Below are 16364 nucleotides of genomic sequence, written 5' to 3' on the forward strand. Positions count from 1 at the left end.
TTTTTTTTTTTTTTTTTTTTTGAGGAGACAAAATATCTGACATCCAAAGGTAAAGGAGAAAAGCTTTATTGTAGCTCACAGTTTGTAGAGTTTTCAGTCCATAGTTGGCTGGCTTCAAGGCTGGGTGGCATCACAGAAGAGAAATAGCTCATGGCAGGCAGATGTAGCAAGTAGCAAGCCACGGCAGTAGCCCACTTTCTGTCCCACAAATTCTCCCCAGGCCACATGCCCTTAAGATGCGTAGCACTCACACTCAGAACTGTGTCACAACAATCAGTGGTCTACTTTAGTAATCACATACCTTGATCCCAGTATCACACACTTAATCCCAGCAACACATACTACAGATCCAGCTACTTCTGAAAAGCCCCACGTATGACTGCATGAGGCTTTGCGGGGACGTCTAGACACAAGCCATAATATAGACCAATTAAATCAGAATCTCAGGGGATGCAGTCTAGATGTTAGTATTTTAAAAATACTCCCCAGGTAATTTCAGTGTACAGCCCAGGTAGAGAGACTTTGGAGAGGATTGTACCTGGCTGCCTTTTTGTTTTATACTTTGTGAGCTGCTGTCTTCTAATTAGGGTTAATATCACTACAATATAATGTATTCATCTTGCATTAAGCTTAATGAGAACAAACACCCCTCGCTCCAACAAAATATCCATTTTCTGTGGTTTAAACACTCTTTTTGTATTTTTAACAGGGTTTCCAATTAAAAACCCAAGCTTATGTAAGAACAGAACTTTTGCCCTATCTAAAATAAAGTTTGAGATCATAGTCTCCTGGCAAACTCAGCCAGAAGTCTTTGCACAGGGTGGCCAGGGTAGTGGGGTGGGGGTGGGGTGCAGTAGCAGAGACTTCACATCCCGGTCATTTGCCTGGAAATGAGTGGCAGTTTGTGCACAGTGGCTTTGTTTCCTAATGATATTTTATGAAGCTCTGAGTTTTCGTAGGCTGAATCTGTTCTGAGCCCCACATTAGAGCACATAATCTTGAAAGACAGTATACATGAGGGTGTTGCATCTGAGTCTCAGTTTCTTCGAGTGCTGAGGAGCCCCTCATAGGGTTGTGGAGAGGGTAAAATTATTGCTGATTTGTGCCAATCCCTATTCCAAGTTTTAAAAAATGTATGAAATAACTCTTTAAGTAGGTACCTTTATTCTGTCCCTCTTACAGCTGAAGAAACCAAAACACAGAGAAGCTAAACTGTTTGCCTAAGATCCCAGGATTGATTCATGGAGTTGCTGGGATCGGAATCTGGGCAGGGAATCTAGAGTCTCACCTAAATTGCAGGGGAATGAACTCATCATGTTATTAGTTAATGAAACTGTCAAAGGTTGAAGCACATAGGAGGCATGTCTGGCATAATGATGTGTATTTGGTTTGTATGCACAGGAATGCATCTGTATGATGCATGTATACATATTTGTATTGTGTAAGTGTGTGTTTGTGTGCTAGAGAGTTACACAGCAAGTAGCCTTGCCTCATTCTTACACTTTGTTTTCTGAGCTGATTTGCATTTTCCCTTCTGGTATCTTGTATTGCCTGGCCCAGGCACTCATGTAGTACACTTTCAGGGCCTGGTGTGTTCTCACCTTCTCCTCTGTGGCCTTGCTGATGATAGCTGTACTTGTTTCTAGGTGTTTGTGACCAGCCCTGCCTGTCTCATCGGTCAGCAGAGCCCATGAACTTACCCCAGACCTCAATCCTGATATATACTAGGATCATCTAGAACTGATGTCCAGGTTGCTCCCACTCATCCTGCCCCTCCCTGAACCCTCTGGGTTAGTGTGTTCCAGGTGGAGAAACCTCTGGCCACCTCCACCATCCCATTAGCAGAGGACAGTCACCTGAGGGCAGCCTTGCACTAGGGTGGAGAAAAGCAGGCAAGGCAAATAAATACCATAAATACCCTGCTTCGGGGCTGAGTGTGCATTTTCTAGCTCCCCTCTCCTCCTTCCCTTCTCTCTGTTCTCTTCCAACATGGCCTGTCTGCATCGGTCCCTCTCCCCTCCAGGAATTAAAAATGTTTTATTTGGAAATAAGAGCCCTTGACAGCATGGCCAGGTTCCACTGCAGCCAAGTTCGCATGTCTGATGCCATTGATATGTGCTTGAACATGGAGATCGGGTGTCCAAAGGCACCAAGACTGCCATGTCCATTCCTCTTATACTGGAAATCTCAAGAAAACCAATCAAATGATGATCTCAGGAATGAAATGTTCAATGTATAACATTATTAACATATAAAAGAGTTATGGGTAAATCACTTTTAAGTATGACAATGTCTCAGAATGTGTTCGGTCTTAGCATTTGGAAAAAGATTTTAGGGAGTTGTTTATCAGCAGCACCATGAGGGAGGCTTATTTCTTCCCTTTAAATCTGGCTGAATATGCATGTGTGTGCCGAATGATAATAGCAGTTGAGCCAGCTAGGAGATTAGCTGAGCTTTTATTCCAGTAATTGTAGCATGCAAATTCAAAGGAACAGGGAGGCAGGGGAGGTGAGTGCCGGCTTCTGCTCCTCTATAGCCTAACCTTCATGCTGTGTCTTAGGAATGCATTAGGGACAGCTGAACAGAGACCATCACAATGTTAAAAGTCTGGTTAAAAATCCCCACCCTGCCAGGAAGAGTAGTGCCAGTGCGTAACAAGGTCTCCCTGTGTACTCTGATGCTATTTAGGAAAACCGGGCACACCCATGGTGTCAGCAAATGGTTGGATGCGGAGATGGCACATCTTGACCATTTCTGATATTTATGAGACAGTGGGGTCCCCTGAATGTTACTGGCTGGGTTAGAATCTCATTTTTGTTACTTACTAGCTTTGTGACCTTAAAGGCTAGTCCTTTATGCTCCTTGTGCCTTAGGTTTTTCCATCTGCAACATGGGGACAATAGAACCTACCTCATAGGTTGCTGTGAGCATGTAAAATACTTAAAACAGTACCAAGAACATATGTGTTAACTATTATTGCTGTAACTTTTATTATGATTATTAATACTTGGTTCTACACATTTGTCTTATTTTACAAGTGCAGTTCCCAGCTCGACAATAAAATCAGTGGGTATGGATCTCTGTGTTACTGTGGTCCTCCTCATCACTGGCCTATTCAGCTGTCATGCATATGCATGCAGCACCCAAGTAATTTTTTTTTACAGTATTGGGGATTGAACTCAAGACCTTGCACTTGCAAGGCAGGCATGGTGCCACTGAGCTAAATCCTCGGCCCAAGCCAAGTAATTTTTAAGAGAATCCTAGAGTATGTGATTGTCGGGAGGTTGGGTCCAGGGAGGTAGTATAGCATTTTTAAATAACACTAGGGAGGAAAAAATCTGTGTTCAACAAGGTATTTTAGTCCATTTTTCATATCAGGAAAATGAGGCTCTAAGAACTGAAGCCACTGGCCAGTTGTCACACTCTATTAGATGGTTTATCTGGGATTTGGACCTGCTTCTCTTTTCAAATCCTGGACCTGTGCTCACTGCTTGGGGGCTCTAAGCTCATGCAGTTCACCTTCCCACCCAAGCAGGAATCCTTTCCATACTTCTGAAACATGACAACCCAGGCTTTGCTAGTATAAATCATAAATGTGGAAGACCATGACATCTTGAGTATGCTAAGTATCTATCAATATCCTGGGATGGTGTTTCCGGTCAGAGACTAGCTGACTTCACACATTTATTAAGAACGTTATTTGTTCTTAATCAGTGTCTGTTATGGGCAGGTCTTGAAGCAGAGCCTAATAAAAGTAATATTATAAGTACTTTTGCATTTATATAATTTTTTTCATAACTTTCTCTCATGGTGGCTGGAGAAGGCTCCATCTTCCAAATACTTAAACTGAGACAGATTTGAAAATCTACTAAGACTTCAAAGTGCTCGTGTGGTAGAGAAAGTGGTAGAACCTAGGGCTGGCTGTACTTAGGGTTCTTCTTGATTGACCAGCATATGAATTTAGACAACAGGGAAACTGGCAAAAACCCTCAGCACATTCATCAGCCAGTACTACTCCAGAAAACACAGGTTGGTTTCAACCAAGGTAACTCAGCAGAAAGAGTTTTTAGCTGTGGATGCATTTTTTGATTTTTGTCCACTTCTCAGTTTCTTCATTTACCACACCCCCATTACTTTTTTTTTTTTTTTTGGCACCATGGATAGAACTCAGTCCCTTGTGCTTGCGAAGCAGGCAGCAGAACTACTGAACCAAATCCCTGGCTCCCCCTTATTACTTTTTGACCTTTTTTTTAGAACTTCTTACCTTGAACCCTATACCTAAACTTGAATATATGGTTAAATATTAATATACCTTAAATGTAAGTGTAAAACTTAAATCTGCCAAACTTCACAAAGAAAATATTGGAAAAAATCTTTGTGATCTTGAGTAAGACAAATGATTCTTTGATAGTACACAAAAACCAGAAAATAAGGAAGAAAAAAGGATAGATTGCCTTTCATAAAAATAAAAAAGTGTTACTTAAAATACATTGTTGAGAAAAATGAAAAGGCAAGTCTTGCATATATTTTGTTTGATGTCATTATAAGTGGTATTGTCAGTGTTTTCAATTTCTAACCATTCACCATTAATACATAAAATCTCTTTGATTTTTGTATGTTGACTTTGTATCCTGAGATCTATGGCACTTAGTTATTAGTTCTTGTAATTTGTTGGTCTGTTGGTCAGTATTATCTTTATAGATTTATAGACTGAGTGTTTGCGTCCTGCAAAATTCATATGTTGAAACTCTAAGCCCCCGTGAAATGTATTAGGAGGGGGGGGCACTGGGATTAGTACCCTTATGAAAAAATACCCCTCCGTCAATGTGAGGGCACAGTGAAGACTGTCCCTCCCCAGATGCCACATCTGCTGGGCCTTTATCCTGGACTCTCAGCCTCTAGAACTCTGAGAAATAAATTTCTGTTGTTGATAAGCCACTCAGTGTTTGGGAATTTGTTATAGAAGCCCACAGGGACTAATACTAATCATATGTTCTGTGAGTGTGGATGGTTTTGATGATCTAAATTCCTCTTTATGTCCTTTTCTTGCCTTATGTTGCTGGCTAGGACCCCCAGTGTGATACTGCAGGGATAGGAATGGTAAGAGGATCTCCTGCCTGGCTCTTGATCACATGGGAAAAACATCCGTCTTTCCCATTAAGAACAACGCTCACTGTAGGCATTTTGAAAGTACTGCTGTTAGCCATCACTTTCAGCATAGAAGGGCCAGTCACAGCCTCCCAGCTGACTTTGCTCTATATCTGTAAAATCCTGCTGAAAGGAACAGAGAGAAGCAGGCCAGGCCAGATGGAGTTTGGTTAGAAAGAGCTGCTGGTTGGGAGTAGATTTTAAAGTGTTTTAGAAAATGTGGTCTCTCTGTGTTAGGGGCCACTCCTCTTGTCCTCCCCTGTCCTTTTCTCCCTAAACTTCTTGGCCTTGAAAAAAATGTAAGTGCCAGCATTTCAAGAGTTGCCTCAACTTAAACTGTCTACATTTGAAAATAGGACTTAAGGAAAACAGTAGCTCTCTACATTGCTTTTGTACCTGTGATAAAAATTCTTAACAAAATTTCATCCTGTAGCTGCTGTGAGAGAAAACAAGGGCCTATACCTTTGTTGATAAGACATCAAGTAACAAATGAATTATTATTAATAAATTGTAGGAAGAAATATACTTTTTAATCTGTGAGCATTGACTAAATCACCACACATTCGCTAGCACAACAGCCACAGCTGATTGTGAAAATGTAGAATCACTCAGTTATTACAGAGACACATTACTGGAAAGAGCAAAATCATCAACTCCACTGTGAGGGCACTTTGAACATAATCTTAAAAATACCTTTGCAGTTCAATGAGCTGGTAGTAGACTTTGTGCAAAGTAGGAGTCATTGTAATGGCATCATAATTCTAATAACAACCACTTGAAATCAGAAAGCATTCTATCTATTGTTTAGATTTGCCAAAGCATTTCTTTTATCATGTTATAAGCTGTTTGTATGTCTCTTTCCAGGAGAGATGATGCAGTATCCGAAGCCCAAAGTATGTGCTTTAAGCCTGGAACTGGAATGGAATTTAAGTTATGGGATAGGGTCATGTAGGTAGTGTTGCATACATTATAGTGATAGTAACAAGAATTATAATCATAAATAAAACTGGACACACCCCCTTCCAGGTTTTCACATGGACTATGGGGACCCCCCTGCTGGGCTTGGGCAGAGGCCCAGAAGTATGGAAGAGCCATGGACACATATTCCTTCCATGTTGTATGGAAGGAGGTGACAAGGACAAAAGCAGTGGGATCCAGGGCAGTGGCTGGTGTGGGTGAGTGTCACCCTGAAGGGGAGAGGATACTGTCTGCTGAAGAAGCTCCTGGATTCTAGAGCAGGAAAGGAAGCTGATGAAGAGACTAACTGACTGGGATCACAGGGGCTATTTGGAAGGACATGGCTATGCGTCTTTTTTCTGGGTCTGACTTGGAAGTCCTGTCAGGAGAGCCCAGGTGTGGTCATTGGGGTGGTGGGGAAAGGGGGTGGTAAAGGTGAAGATGTAAGACTGGCTGGGTGGCAGAGCATTAATTGAGGGGCAAAGGTTAGGGAATGTGCCAATTCAGAGCCAGTTGAAGTAGATGATGGGCTTAAAACTTCGGCTAAGGGGGTGAAAGAAAGAGCTCAAGTTCGCACTGGGAATGGAGGTCAGAGGGGCCTTCCAGAGAGGCCAGGGCCCAAAGTCTTAGGTGTAGGAAGAGCTGAGGGGAGAGAGGCAGAGCCAAAGAGAGCAAGAGGCTCAGCTGGCTGTAGCTCGACCCCCTTCTACTGGGATCTTTTCTTGGATTGTGGGGCTGTGATGAGCAGGCTGGGCAGGTGTATGGTGGTTATGCTCAGAGGTGGACACACTGGGTGGTCCATGACATCAGACCAAGCAGAAGAGGCCCCATCAGGGCAAGGGAAAAAGCCAATGGCCTTCAAACTGGGTCTCTCACGAGCTTGGAAGGTGAAAGGAGAGATGAAGCGGTGGGAAGACCTTTCAGGACCAAAAGAGAAGGGTTATAAAGGCTATTTAAAATAGTGTGTGTCTGGGGTTGTTTTTTTCTCACAGCAAGTGTTGCCTCTCAGAGCACTTTTTCTATTCAAAATCCTTCCAGTACAATCTGTTCTATTTTAAATCTTAGTACCTGTGGTTCCAATATGTGTTCTTTAGTCCTTCAAAAAAAAAGCAGTTAAATGCCAGGGCACCTCTGAGCTGAAGGCTCTTGGTCTGCTGGGAGTCTTTATTCTCTGCCATGTGAGAGACTAAAATGGTATCGGCAATGTCACATTCCATCCCTATGAAGTCAAGTGGTCACTGTGGTCAGCACTCTGAAGGTGTTGACTGGACCAGGGAAGTGGCCAAGGTCAAGTGGGACTCTGTCTGGCCAGGGAGGGCTGACCTCATATCTACATGGGACCGTGTCATCCTCCTCCAACTCCGAACCTTGAGAAAAACCAGCTCCCACTGGCTGGTCCAGGCATTGCCCACAGATCGGGGCTACAACTGCTCTCCAAGCATCTCCCTGACACTTCAAACGTCTGCTGAGCGCTCCTTGGGCTGCCTGCCCAGGAATCTTCCCGCTTGTCTTTCTTCTGGGCTTGCAGCCAGGCCCAACTTTTCAAGATGTTGTCTTCCAAATCCTGCCTCGATTCGCTCAATCTGCAGCCCTTCTTTGTCACTGTTTTCTTGTCACTCTTTTGGTTATTCCTGCAGTCATCTGTGTTCTTGTCTGTCCCATTTTAGGCATTTGCATTTGAAAATGACTACATTTCCATTTCACTCCCAGGAGGCAGCCTTTGTTTACCCTGAAGTGCACCTGGGCTGCACCTGAGACTGAGAGCCAGGCTGGTCCTTCCAGGGTGCTAAGGGCTTGGTTCACAGTTGTGTTGTCATTCTAACTGGTGCCATTGACCTGGGCCAGTTTATAAGACAGACAAGAGGGGAGGCCTCCCAGCCTCACTGTTATCTAAGAGAGATTCCAGGCTAGAGAATCTGGCATGGCCTTAGCTCTCTGCTCATTATGGACAGAAGCTGGGTAGATGGTAGTGGGGGGCTATTGGCGGAGGAGAAGTCCCTTGAAAGGGAGAGAATATGATGGACATAGATGGTTGAGCTCACGGTGATATCTAGAAAGAGGAAGTGGACTAGGTGTATTACCTTTCAGATAAACAAAGGGATGGAGAGGGTAGATCAAGCTGCAGGAAATCTTGGGGAGTGGCCGGCCCATAGCCAGCTATCATTTTTTGTCATTACACAGCCATTCTTTTCCACAGCTCTTCGTCTTAGACCATGTGGAACCATCATGGTCCCAGTCTCTCCAGCTCAGTGTTCCTTCTGCTCCCTCCCAGGAGCACCCTGAATTCATACAATGCCATGATGGCCACACCTTATCTCCCCCAGAAACTTTCCCAAGACATCTTGATCATTCCACATTTTCTTTGACTTCTTCTAGAACTAAGCATTTCAACTACACAATTTAACATATATATGCTCGGTGTTCCCTGTTTCTAGCTTGTTAATCTTATCTTCCTGCCTTAAACCTACACTGCTATCAAATCACCATCATCCTTATTCTTACATTCCCTAGAATGTCAAGAATATAATACAGAATTAACAAATTTCAGCTAATTTAAAACTGGGATTCGTTTTTAAATATAACAAAGCATTTATTAGCATGTTTCAGGCAACTGGGATTCTTGACTAAAGAAAAAATTTAGTCTAAGGAACTTAAAGTAATTATACTGGATGGAAAATACTCAACTTGGGTATAGTTAAGATGAGTATCTTGAATCTGTCATAAGGATGATAGTATCTCAGTAACATTTGTATTTCCAGTACCTAATAAGGAGCCTGACTTATTGGCTAGTTTGCTGAGTGAACATCTGACTCACTTATTTAAGCTTTTCTCTTTGAAGATTTTTAGCTATCATTTTGATCCAGTCCTTGTATGTAGGTAAATATTATAACTGATGATTGAAGGTTCTTCAAAATCTGTGATGCTTTCATCTTGGTAGTACAACTCTATTTCCCATTTTAATATTTACTTTTGGATTTATCACTCCATCAAGGTTATTTATTTTTGATTCACTTCTCACAATAGATGTAGGCAGATAGGATAAGGCAGCATCATTTTCTTCTATTCATTTCATCTTTTATCAGCATTTAGTTCTCATGGGCAGCTTTTCCTGAGTCATCAGTATTGGGCTAATGGACTGGAACAGCCCAAGTTGAAAGGTAATTACTTACTCTGTTGCTGATAGCCCAGATGAGAATAGGACTTATTAGATCTGTAATAATGGAAATCTGTGTTTAATGCAGATCTTTTAAGCAGTTTGAAACGATCTCAAATTCATCTTTCTTTGCCATATGTTAAAATGTCACATTATGGTTTTAAAATTCAGGATGAGAACTGAAGTTTTAGGAGGATCCTGCCTGTGGAAAAGTTCTCAAATCTGTTTTTTCTTTTTTTTTTTCTTAAATCAGAGGCATTTGTTCATCTCACATCAAACCTTCTCCAAGAAGTGAGCCTTGTCTGAGCTCACCCAAGGACAAGATAGTATTGAGAAGAATAGGGCTCAGTTCATGAGAAGCCAGGACAGAAAGAACCAAGAGGAAGCAAGTCTAGTCGCCCCTGGCTGGGTGGCATGAGGCTTCTGGGTTTGGAAAATGCACCCGAGTGTAGAGCTACTTTGCATTAGTCTTCGAGGCAGGCCCAGAGCAGAATGATCATTAATCCAGTTCTTGTTTCAGCTGTAGAAGATGTCAGTGCTTCCCCAAGCACTGAATTCTTGAAATGAAACTCCAGAGATGTTGTGTAAAGCTTGTCCTCATACTGATGCAGGTCTGACCTTAAGATCAGTGACGTTATGTGACTAGCCCAAGGCCATATTAGTTAGCAGTAGGTTGGACAGGGCAGAATGTAGTTTCTACCAGGGTTCCTGCCATACCTTCTAAAGTACATTACAATGAGGACTTCCAATCCACTCCCTATGTTCTCAAGTTATTTCTGCTACCCTGTATCTATCTTCTGGCCTGAGAAATGGCCCAAAATAATTTAGCTTTCTCTCTAGTATAGAGTCTTGTCTGGAGACTTTTTTTTTGGTACCGGGGATTGAACTATGGTCCTTGCGCTTGCAAGGCAGGCCACCGAACCGCTGAGCTAAATCCCCAGCCCATCTGGAGACTCTTTAATGGGGTTGGTAACCTCACAATATTTCATAAATGAAGCAGGAAGATCATGGAAGATGTCCATACTACATTTACTTGCCTATGGCTGTCAAAAATTTCTGAGTCTTGATACTTTTTGTCAGCACGTTTCCTGAGTGTAGTGAGCTTGCTTGGTGCACAGTGCTTCACAAATATGATATGATGAACCTCTGTTTTGGGAAAAATTATCGTTTTTAATGATATAGAAGTAACTTTTATCATGATATGTTACGGACCTAAAAGTTGCTTATAGTCATTTGTCACATATTTTGGTGACAGTGTATACTATTAGGGAAATTTAAGATAGTTTTTGGTAACAGATCCTATGTTATATCTGGTATTGTTGATGTTTATTTATTGTCACATATTTTGGTGACAGTGTATACTATTAGGGAAATTTAAGATAGTTTTTGGTAACAGATCCTATGTTATATCTGGTATTGTTGATGTTTATTTATTGTCACATATTTTGGTGACAGTGTATACTATTAGGGAAATTTAAGATAGTTTTTGGTAACAGATCCTATGTTATATCTGGTATTGTTGATGTTTATTTATTGTCACATATTTTGGTGACAGTGTATACTATTAGGGAAATTTAAGATAGTTTTTGGTAACAGATCCTATGTTATATCTGGTATTGTTGATGTTTATTTATTGTCACATATTTTGGTGACAGTGTATACTATTAGGGAAATTTAAGATAGTTTTTGGTAACAGATCCTATGTTATATCTGGTATTGTTGATGTTTATTTATTGTCACATATTTTGGTGACAGTGTATACTATTAGGGAAATTTAAGATAGTTTTTGGTAACAGATCCTATGTTATATCTGGTATTGTTGATGTTTATTTATTGTCACATATTTTGGTGACAGTGTATACTATTAGGGAAATTTAAGATAGTTTTTGGTAACAGATCCTATGTTATATCTGGTATTGTTGATGTTTATTTATTGTCACATATTTTGGTGACAGTGTATACTATTAGGGAAATTTAAGATAGTTTTTGGTAACAGATCCTATGTTATATCTGGTATTGTTGATGTTTATTTATTGGTGACATTTTCTAGGTTAATCTATGGGAAGTCCTGAAATTTTCTAAAACTAGTCTTTGAAAAAGAAAAGCTGTCAATACCCTGGGTACCAAATCAAAAGCTTGTGTTACCTGCATAGTAGCTGATTCATTGGAACATAAATCTATTTATAGTTGAAATAGATGAGGATTTTAAGAACCAGAGGGAGTCTTCTGGGCCCCCAGTTGAGAAAAAAATAAGAGGTGAAAGGACCTTTCCAGAATGTCTTGGCATTAGGTCTAGACCCCAACCTCCTGGAGGTCTGTATCCTACCTCCTATAAGTGTAGACACCATCACCATTAGGATTGGATCTCAGCTACCTCTGAGTGTAGACCCTGCCACATACAGGTCTGGACCCACCTCTGATAGGACTGGATCCTACCCCTCTAGGTCTGGACTCCGGCCACATCTAGGTCTAGACCTCACCTCCTCACTTCTAGGCCTACGTTCTTCCTATCACTTCAGTCAGTCTTTTTGGTACCGGGTTTGAACTTGGGTCCTTGTGCTTGTGAGGCAGCTGCCGAAACCACTGAGCTAAATCCCTGGTCTCAGTCAGTCTTTTATTTCAGAAATATAAACAGATTTTTACATTTGGTCAGCTCCTAATGAGTACACCTCTGAGTATTTATGAGACTGGCAAATTTTGTGATTCTTTCAGAGCAAGAAATCTTATTTGTAAAGAGACTGCTTAATTATCCATGACATTTTAGATGTCTGCATTGTCCTTGAGCTAAGAGTATGAAAATCAGAAGACTCGGAAGTATACACTTCCTGATAGATTTTCTTAGTTTCACATACCCTGATTGTAAAAACCAAAGAAATCTTAGCTGTTCAGCAACAGTAGCATTCTAAACAGGAAAGTAATTGAAAAAAATATGTTAACTGCATTATTGCTAATTTTGTATTATAGAAAATAGCACAGAGTTATAAGTGGAGATATAATAAAATTATTTTCTGGAGAAAAATGAATATTCACCTTTAGTGGCTGAAAGCATGTATTCCTGCTGAGTAGCCATCAATGATATAATGGTCCCATGTTGTAGTTCACATGTTGTTTCTTCAGTTGAAATTTAGAGTAACCCAGGGTGATAAGCAGCTTATGATGTTAAAAGATTGGAAGCTCTGAATTCTTCAAGATTGGAACGCAGTAGTGATGTTCTAGGATGTTTTCCTAGATAAAGAGGCAAGGGAGACCACTGTTCTTATCTGTGACTAAAAAGCACGGTGGCACAGTATCTAAATCTATTGCTCAGAGCTGCTGCCTGATAAAATGAATCCCTCATGAAGGCTTTTGTTGGTGTTTCTTGGTAATTTTGTTTTTTGTTTTTAACTGGAGGAACATGACTTATACCTGGTTGCAAGTTCTTGAATGCTTTGCTGATTCAGAAGCATTGGAAAGAATTAAGACTCCCCCTTGGGCACAGTCTCCCCATGGTGGCAAACTGTTCATTGTGATAATCCTGGTCAGTCTATGCCCCATCCCATGTCATGGCTGCCCTGCAGGTCAGTGTTATCTTGATACTTGAATTATTTTTACCTCAAAAGAAATGTGGTGAAAAGACAGCACCATCATCTATTTTAAAAAAATATAATAAAGCTCTCAAGTTTCTTGTCAGAGCTGCATATACTTGGATCTGCACTGAATAGGTGCCATGGACAAAAGGCAAAGTTCAGCTTCTCTCTATAACTATGGAACTTTGACCTCTGAGAATCTGTCTTCATCTTTCCAGAAAAGGGGGACCATTACTTTCAGCTCTCACAGTCTATCATTCATAATTACAATGCATGTCGTGTCTGTACACTTCGGTCATTCTGAAAAGAAAGAAGGCTTTGTGTCGGCATGGTTTCATCTTGGCATGGTATTTCTACTTTTGTTCTGAGGATGCTTTCTGCTTGGCGTTTGCCATGGCCTCGACCTGCTTTCTTCAAAGCTGACATTCCTAGTTTCTGGTCCAGGCCTCGACATAAGAGGCCATGTGAATTAGGAATGTGGGCTCTCGAATAAACAGACCTGGGTTCAATTCCTGGTTCCATATCTCATTTGAACTAGTTTTTTCATGTAAAACATGCTGTTTTGAGGCATTGAGGTGAGATTTAAGAAGACATTGATGGTAAAGCCTTGGTGCAATTACTAAATCATGCCTGCCTGGTTCCCTGCACCACCATTTCTCCCCAAGTAAAGGTTTTAATGCACAGAAATGTTGACTTTTTAAAAATTTTGTAGTTAAGATTTTTATTGTTTTTTTTCCATTTTTTTTTTACCACATTTAAGGTAAGCAATGCAGTTACATTCATCACTGGAATCTTATACCTTTACATAATGTATCTTGGTTCTTATTTTTCCCCACTCCCCTGTCTTCTCTTCACCCCCTTCACCCTTGCCTATTTACAGAGACTTTGTTTAGAAATGTTGAATTTTAGGTTGTCCTGGATGAAAAACTATTTCCTTTGTACTCAACTAAGAGTTTTTGACACCCACCATGTGGATTTTTCCATGTTAAGTAATTTTTCAGTTTTCTAGAGATACCAACTGGTGTCCAGTGATTCAGTTCACTTCTGGCACTCACTACCCAGAATATCAGACTTCATAGGTTAAGGACTCAGTACCATAAGACTGCTGTCATTGCCCCCCGTGTGCCAATTGCAAGTCCCGGGTTGTTACCTGTATTTCCATGTGAAGTAGCTCCTACAACCTCTTCCTCAGCTTCCATAATTTGCTAGAATGGCTCTGGAGGTGCTCTACTTATGTGTATTGGTTTCTTGTAAAGTATGCATCTCAGGAGTAGCCAGATGGAAAGTGCGATAAGGTGCGGCACAAGGAAGGAACGCACAGCTTCCATGCCCTCCCTGGGATGCCACCCTAGCAGCACCTGGATGTTTTCACCAACGCAGAAGTTTCTAATAGCAGAATTGGAACTTTTGCCCTAGAGATAATAGAAATGAAGCCACACCAAGGCATGTGAACACTGAGGCAAAGCTTTAATTTGGTGGGTGGGTGGGGTTACCTCAAGGAGAGGGGAGACAGGTCTGATTGAGAAAAACCAACCAGGCTGAGCCCATAACAAAGAAGGGAGCAAGCTTTATCAGGTGGGTTGCTGGGGTGGGCTAAGGTCTGGTAGTTTTTCTGTAGTCCTAGGTACGGTTTTAAAAGGTGTTTTCTTGTGCAATCATCCTAGCCTTGAGGATCAGGCAGTCCGCTTATCCCAGGATCAGTTATGTTTCTTCTAGTCCTCCATCTTGTACAGACATTTTGACTTTGGGATAAGGATGGGCTGCAGAAACTACTAAGAGGAAAACACAGACCATGGTTTTAACCAGTAACAGGTTGAAGGCCTATTTAAACTCTGTTTGCCCTCTGACCTTTTGTGGTTATTTTGTGGTCAACAGTTTTATTCTCTCGTATAGTTCATCTTTGGAGATGTTATGGTGAAAACATCTGGCTTTAAGCATTTACTTCATCTTTGAGGTTGATAAGATTGTTTGGAAGAGTGAGGGGGTAGGGAAGAACTCACACCATGCTTTTAATGGGTAACAGGCTTCATGTTCGAGCCCTGGGAGTGCATCTGCCCTTTGTTCCTGTGGTGATTTCTGACTGTCTCGTTTACAAATATTGCCAGGTTGTTGAAACCTGCCATATCTCTTCTCTTTATCTGACTTTCTGAGCTTGACCTCTTCTTGCCTATGACCTTTACTTTGAAAACTTTCCATTCCAATCATCCTCTCTGGGCTCCCTTGTCAAATCTACAATTGATCCAGCAAAGAATTACTGAAGATGAGGCTCTGCCTTAGGCACCAAGGATAAGTGAGAAGAGGATGGGTGGTATCCACGTCCCCAGTAAATGTACGTGCACAAGGGAAGAGGGAACAGAACACAACTAGGAAGCACAGAATATACTATAATTTCAACTGTTACTGAATGCTGCAGAGTAGCATTGCAGAGAAGGATGAACAGGGAGCAGAAGGGGATGCTATTGTGTAACAGCTGGTCAGTGAAGATCCCTCTGTAGAGCCAATGCTTGAGTGGAAACATAAATGAAATGAGAAAGTGAGCAAAGCAAATATCTTCATGAAGGATGTTCAGGCAAAGGAACAGCTAGTGCAAAGGCCTTGTGGGGTTAACATCTGGACTCATTCCAATGACAGCATGCTGTGTGACTGAGGAGGAGGGAACAGGAGGAATGGAGCCTTGGGGACTTCAAGGTACAGGCTGTGGGATGGATCCTAAATGTGCTAGACAGTGGCAAGCAACTTCGAGGCTGGGGATGATAGGCCTGTCATCAAGACAATTACTCAAGTAGGCCAGTGGAGAATGGGTTGGGGGAGGAGATCCCTAAGGGTGAGAGTGGAGTCAGGAGGTGTTTCATTAGTGGAGAAAACTAGCTAGGTCGTGGTGGAGGTGATAAGAAGTGGTCATGATCCGGATGCATGAAGGCTGAGCCGGGGACCTTCTGATGTCAAGCAGAGGTGTTATCACCTGGAAGCCTTGATTCTACCCTGTGTGCTGTGGGTAAACAGCCTTCTCCCATGGCCATAGTGCCTTGCCGGATGGTGTGACTGGTGCGCATTTTGGGAAGGGAGTGGATGATGAGATTAATGGAAGAAAATATTTTATCTTCTCAAAACATAGACATGTGGTGAATTGTGAGACTTGGAGTAGAGAAAGAGACATAGTTTTCCTGGTACACACGTCCATCCACAGCTTCCATCTGGAGCCTTTTCCTGAGCTCCTACCTAACACATTTTGAGGCTGGAACACATGCAGTGACTGGCCTGTTTATCCTCCAGCTAACTCATGTTTCCTTGTGCCTGACCCCAATTCCAGATAATCCTTTGTTTGACTCCCTGAATGATGTAAGAATGGATATTTGGATAAAGTGAGAGACAAGAATGTGGCCTGTCAAGGTCAAGAATACAAACGAAACTGTACATATTATCTATTGTTGTTTGAAAAATTACCCCAAAATTTAGTACATAAAACAACACACACTCGTGACCTCAGTTCCTGCAGTGTAGGGGTCTGGACACCGTCAGCTGAGCCTTCTACTTCAGGT

General features: G+C 41.6%; 1 protein-coding gene across 6 annotated transcripts in view; it reads left to right on the plus strand.

Moving 5' to 3' along the window:
- Msra (methionine sulfoxide reductase A) overlaps window positions 1-16364 on the plus strand; it is a 335029-nt gene that overhangs the window by 100557 nt on the left and 218108 nt on the right. The gene's annotated exons all lie outside the window — the stretch shown is intronic.

The sequence above is a fragment of the Fukomys damarensis genome, unplaced genomic scaffold (assembly GCF_012274545.1).
Source record: "Fukomys damarensis isolate Sample0158 unplaced genomic scaffold, DMR_v1.0_HiC HiC_scaffold_18, whole genome shotgun sequence".
Classification (NCBI taxonomy): Eukaryota; Metazoa; Chordata; class Mammalia; order Rodentia; family Bathyergidae; genus Fukomys; species Fukomys damarensis.